Source organism: Protopterus annectens, chromosome 4.part0, assembly GCF_019279795.1.
Source record: "Protopterus annectens isolate FY-2018-M chromosome 4.part0, PAN1.0, whole genome shotgun sequence".
NCBI lineage: Eukaryota > Metazoa > Chordata > Ceratodontiformes > Protopteridae > Protopterus > Protopterus annectens.
The window spans coordinates 1839964334-1839970746 of NC_056733.1; positions in this window are offsets into that span (position 1 = coordinate 1839964334).

The following is a 6413-nucleotide window of genomic DNA, read 5'->3' on the forward strand; positions in this document are numbered from 1 at the left end:
TCTTGTATAGCACCTTGAAGGGAGTTCTGCACTGTCAACTCCAAATGGTTATGAATCAAAAAGAATACTTAAATACTTAGGTATGGATGATAAGGTGCATGGGAGCGCACTGTAGCAAAAGTGATACACTTCAGTAAATAATCTCTGGAAAATGTGTTGGAAGGTACATGGAAAAGGGCACATTTTACTCAATTACTGGTGCGATGAGGGTTGAGAACAATGGAGCTATAATGTCCTTTGATGTGGATGTCCTGCACATACTCTGGAGTTGTGCTACATTCAAGGGATTAGCCACCACTGTTGGCACATGCTAGTGGAAGTTCTACATACTATCTACCACAGTACACAGGTCAAATACCACTTGGTCTGCCCAAAGTGGTGTGCTGTCTTTATTGTAATTATCTTGTGTATTCACTTTCATAAAGGAACTAATACCTATATGATATTTGTTCAACTAACATGTCTCCATGGCTCTGGCAACAATCATTTATTTGTGTTAATACTGTCTGTGTTATACCATTACAAATATTGAACTCAGTGGTTGTCCATAATTTACAGCCCTCCACAAAGCTGGTTAGTCTTGACTTCTGAGGCTTAAATAATGAGGATAAAAAGGCCTAGTACAGAATCCTAAGGAATGAACCTGGTCACTGGACTCTAGATAGAGGTGACTTCACACACTTCAACATTATGTGTCATGTATGTGATCCATTTATCTACCCAATTGGTGATGTAGTTGTTTATGCCCCTTTGAGACAGTTTCTCAGTGGGTTCCTATTGCGTGATTGAAAATTGTAAATGGCGAACGCATATTGAGCGAACCCAATTGTTTGAAACATTGAAAAATCACGCACGTAACACAGAAATTGCCATAGGCAATATTTTCCCTTTACTTCAATGCAGTGCAATCTCGGAGCAGGAATATTTAAGTAGCGGGGTGTGGGGGGTGCAGCCCCCCACATGGAGGTAAGTATAGCTTTTTTATTTTTAGTTTTTTATTATATTTTCGAAATTTAAAACATTACTCGTATGGTGTCAACCATATGGTGTTCGATGCTTGAAGCTTTCGAAAATATAATATAGACCCTTTCTCAGTAATACCTGGTTGTGGATTTGTATCAAATGCCTTGATTACATCAAGTCATGGAGGATGATAGTGTTTTCCTCATGCATGCCCTTGGTGACCTTTTTGAAGACATCAGACAGATGTAATAGATATGATGTGACTTTAACAAATCAATCATAGGTTTGGTACACAATAATGATATTAACTGTGTACTTTTTGATAAGGTCCGTGATGGCTCGTTGGTCTGCCCCATAAGATGAGGATAGCTCCATGCATCAGTGGATGGTCCCCCCTCCCCAAGCAAGATGGATGACTGTTGCTTGTACATCTTTCTATGAGAAAATAGGCTGTCTGGAGGATGTGTTGAAGTTGGGATCCAACTGTGCCTGCTAGGTCAGGATTTAACTCACACTATAGGTAACCTGGGATGTTGTCAGAGCCCATTGATCCTGCATTATTAGCCATTGAGTGCGCACAGATGAGCTTCTTTCCTGAGAAGATAAACTGAGAAATATATGCTTGCATACATTGGCTGGTGGCCAGTGATGACCGGGGGAGGTGAAGTGGGAGACAAACTATCAGCTAGCAGATTGTCTATTTTCTCCAATTGAGTATGACTGGTGAAATCCACAAACAGCTCTGTGCTTAGTTGTGTAATTACCCTTAACATTTCACATTTGTTGGAATAAATGATTTGTAAAAACATCTCCAAATACAATCTCGGTCATGCATCACATTCCACATACTTGTACTATTCACACAGTGATGCAACTGTACCACTGTCACATAATTACATCAATTGCACAACATATGCTTATATGTTTCATGGGAAAGCTGTGTTTTAGCAGCCTGATGCCATATAAGGGGAACATTATAAATCAGTTATTTGCGGCTCATGCAGAACATTTCCTAACACAAATGCTGATAGACACACAAATGCTGCTGCTGACCACCTCAATAATTTTTGGGAATAGCAACACAACTACACATACAATGAATTCCACAAGGTTGTAATTGAATCAAAACGTAATATGTTTGAGTATATCATTTACAGGATGTGGATGAAACAAGACTTATGTGCCCATGTAATCAGTATGATTTTATACTGATGTCTGTCACAGAGCATTTAATGATGGTAGGTAGACACATGCACACCTGTGCCATACTGCAGGTGTCACTGTGATGCTTGAATGAGAACTGCGTAGAATGTTAATCTGCACCACTACAATAACACGTCTTAAAAAGCCAATGTACATAAAAGTTTAGAAGACCATGTCAGCAATTCTTAGGAAGTTGTTATAGAAGGAGCATGTTATGAAATGGCAGCAGTGGCCCTCAATATATTAGCTCATATCACAGACTGCAATACCCTCTTGTAGACATACTGTACATCCACACCTCAATATAGCACATGTCGATGACAGCAACATTTTGATATGTCAAATGTTTGTAGGATCATTGGACATTATTAAACTAATGGTCAACATCACATAAAATCCTAGACATTATTATACCATTTAAACAAACTATATAAATATATATATATATATATATATATATATATATATATATATATATATATATATATGTGTTTAAAATGAAAGATAGTAAGAGTATTGTGAATATGTGGTATTTGTTGGATTGCATTACATACTGCCACTCTCCATATGGAACATGTGCACCACACCATGACAGAATTAGCAATCACACATGCAATGGTCTGGAGATGACTTGCAGAGACTCATGAAAGGACTCTGCTTCATGAAGTGCTTATGCATATTCGACAAGAAGACTTCCTCTCTTCCTATGCAGGAAGGATAATATGTGGCCAGAGGAAAAAAGAGGATGGTTGATGCATGGGACTAAGTTAAAGGTTCTCTTAATGGTAGTGAAATGATAAGTGAGTCAAAAGATCTTACAATGACCATAATGTACCATCAACTATGCACACACAGCAGTAGACTATGTCTATTTGAACATTTCACCAGTGCAGGTATAGCAGATGAATACCATGCAATGCAACACTAGCACCACCACATATGCCTGACTTTAACACTGTGACATTACACTTTATGGAGTACGATAGCATCATTGTGTGCTGAGAATAACATTTTGGAAGCTCGACGCCCAACCTTCAATGAAGGCACACCCATTTACGCACGCATGTCTTTCGATCGCTACCCAACCGCGGGGAAGACATGCAGACTCCACACAGAAGGCACTCCCAAGCCAAGCCGAGAATCGAACAGGAGAACATCTTGCTGGGTGGTAACAATGCTACCGCCATACTGCCGCGGCATATATATATATATATATATATATATATATATATATATATATATATATATATACTTGAGAACACATTACTTAATGTTACTGCCACAGCACTAATTTGTCTTGAGTGCTTCAGAGTGCATATTATGCAGGATGACATCATCAGTGTGTGTTAAAACAATTTCTGATGAGTGTCTGACATAGCTGTGGAATGACATACCATTCTATAATTGTCACCATACTGATTGTTGAATGCACACACAAACCAGGTGACTGCAGTGAGACTAAACTGCCTATCTGGCTATCTATAGAGCACACTACTTAACAGAAGTGCCACAGCACAGGTCTGGGTTTTAGAGTGTCAGGCAGCATTTTATAGCTGATGATATCAACAGTGTCTGTTGAGAAGAAGATGGTAGTAGGAGTGTCTCACATGCTGTTCTAAAAAGGTATCTTGAATAAAAAACAAATGATATCACACACACACACACACACACACACACACACACACACACACACACAAACACACACACACACACACACACACAAACACACACACCAGTTGACTGCATTGAAACTGGAACCCCTACCTAGCTACAGTCCACAGTACTTAACACAAGTGTCACAGCACAAGTCTGTTTTTATTGTATCAAACAGCACTTTATAGCTAATAATATCACCAGTGTTTGTTGAGTAGAAGATGGTAATAGGAGTGTCTCAGTACTTAACGCACACAAGTTTGACTTTTATGCTGCTGTGGACAATTTATAGTGGACAACATCATCACTGTATGTTTGAGATAAGATGTTGGGAGGCCTGCATAACACTGATGCATAGGCATGTATGAATGTCAAAGTATATGTATTCCATGGGACTGGATTGCTGATATTAAAATACACACTTATACTCTCCTGACTGCACACATAAAAGTTGACTGCAGTTAGATTAGAACCACTGCCTAGCTAGATACACTCACTGCAAAACTCAGTACTTAATGCAAGTGTCAAGGCACAAGTCTGACAACTACATTGCTGCTGGACAACTCATAGTGGAAGACACTGCTGCTGGTCAATTTATAGTGGACTACATGCTCATTATATGTTTAGGAGAAGATGTCGGGAGACCTGTATGAAATGGCTGGGTAGGCATATACAACTGTCAATATATTATTTCTGCATTTGGCTGGATTGATAATAGTAGGATACAGACTGATGTCCCTCTGACTATGCACGCATGCTTACACATACATAGAGACAGGGTCTATATTAGAAAACCAGACATTCAAAATGTTGAGTGTTCTAATATAGAACTTTAGCAATCGAAAAAAAAAACATTGAACATTCGGAACAGCAAATTTTTTCCTAGGGAAAAAAATTTGTGTTCCAAAACACATACACACAACACAAGCACACCACACAACAGCAATCCACACACACATACACCTAAACTCTTACACATAACCCTGCACTAAACTATACATACACAGCTAACTATCCACTTACCTTAACCCAAACCCTAACCCTAAGGTTCGTCACTATCGCACTGTCAACTCACTCGTGCCCTAACCCTAACTCACCTAACCCACCCTAACCCACACATCCAAACAATCGCACACTTACCTGACCCATGCCCTAACCCTAACTCACCTAACCCGCCCTAACCCACACATCCACACAATCACACACTTACCTGAATTATTCATATATGTATATGAATAATATATATTCATATATATTCATATATGTGAATATTCCACATTAATAAATGTTTAAGACAATCTGAACATCTGTTGTCAGTATAAAGGCTTAGATGATGTAACAATGCAGTTGCGATACTTATTCCTGTAATGTAGGTGACATTTGGAAGCTAGTACTGCCATTATCAATTTTCAAGTGCATGAGTGCAGGATACACATGACTGAGTGTAAATATATGTTCAGTCAGTAAAAAGTGTTTTTAGATGGATTTTAATGTGATGAAGACTAACTGTGCAATAAACATAAGTAATATATGATAATCAGCACTTTGCATAGTGCACTGCTGAGCACGCATTTAATGATTACTTCCTAAACTTGAGAAGCACATGTCCATATTGGCTATAGTAGAAATAGTTATCAGAGAGGATATTGTTCATAAGTAGCTCATTTTAGAAATGTCATGACATAAATTTTAGGACATTAATAAAGTACTTATACAGCCTTCCCCATTTGTCATAATGAGCAAACCTGGGTCCTTGTTTCACTGAGATAATTCTAAGAGTTGTATTGGTTCACTTTCCTCTGCACAAACCCATTAAGTAGACAGGCATGACAGTCAGCACTTTGGACTGTACTGAGTAGAAGAAAAGCACTTGCTGCCTAGCTGTCTCTGTGGCAGCAGAAGAACAGCTGTGAGCTCTTATTTTCAGCACAGATGATACAGGGTTTGAATCCAGCTCAGTCTAAGTTTTTACATGTGTATTTATGATGCAATTAAATAATTACATGTGATAATTTTTGTAGTTGTGAGAGGAGCTGACTATACTGAAGTGCTGTATAAAAACAAACACTACTCAATTGATTTATGTCAACAAGACAAATATGGATTTGCATATTTATACTGCACATTCAGCAGTCCAAATTAATTTACATGAAACTGTTCATATGAGTGCCTTTGTTCTGCTTTAACTGTGTGATTCCTTACCACAGCAGGTTTAAACAGCATTTTGCAGAGGTAACCACACCATGGCATTGGACCTAAAGAGCCATTCACCTTCACTTGGCATTGGTGCTCACTGCCAAACTCTGCACAAACACAGAGGACAAAAAGTGAAGGGCTTCACTGGGGATTTATTATTTATGTGTGTGGGTATGATTCTAGTTTTCGACCATATTAAAGGTGTGAAAGTGGTATAGATAGGAAAGTGGTAAAACTGGGGCAAGCTGGGAGGGGGTCAAAGGGATAGAAATATAGGAATGTACAGGAGGGAATTAGGAAAGAACCATACCTATACATGTCTTCAGCAATGTAAAATGAACATGGATAGAATATTGAATGAATTGGACTGTCACCTCAACAAAGATGGGTGGCAACAG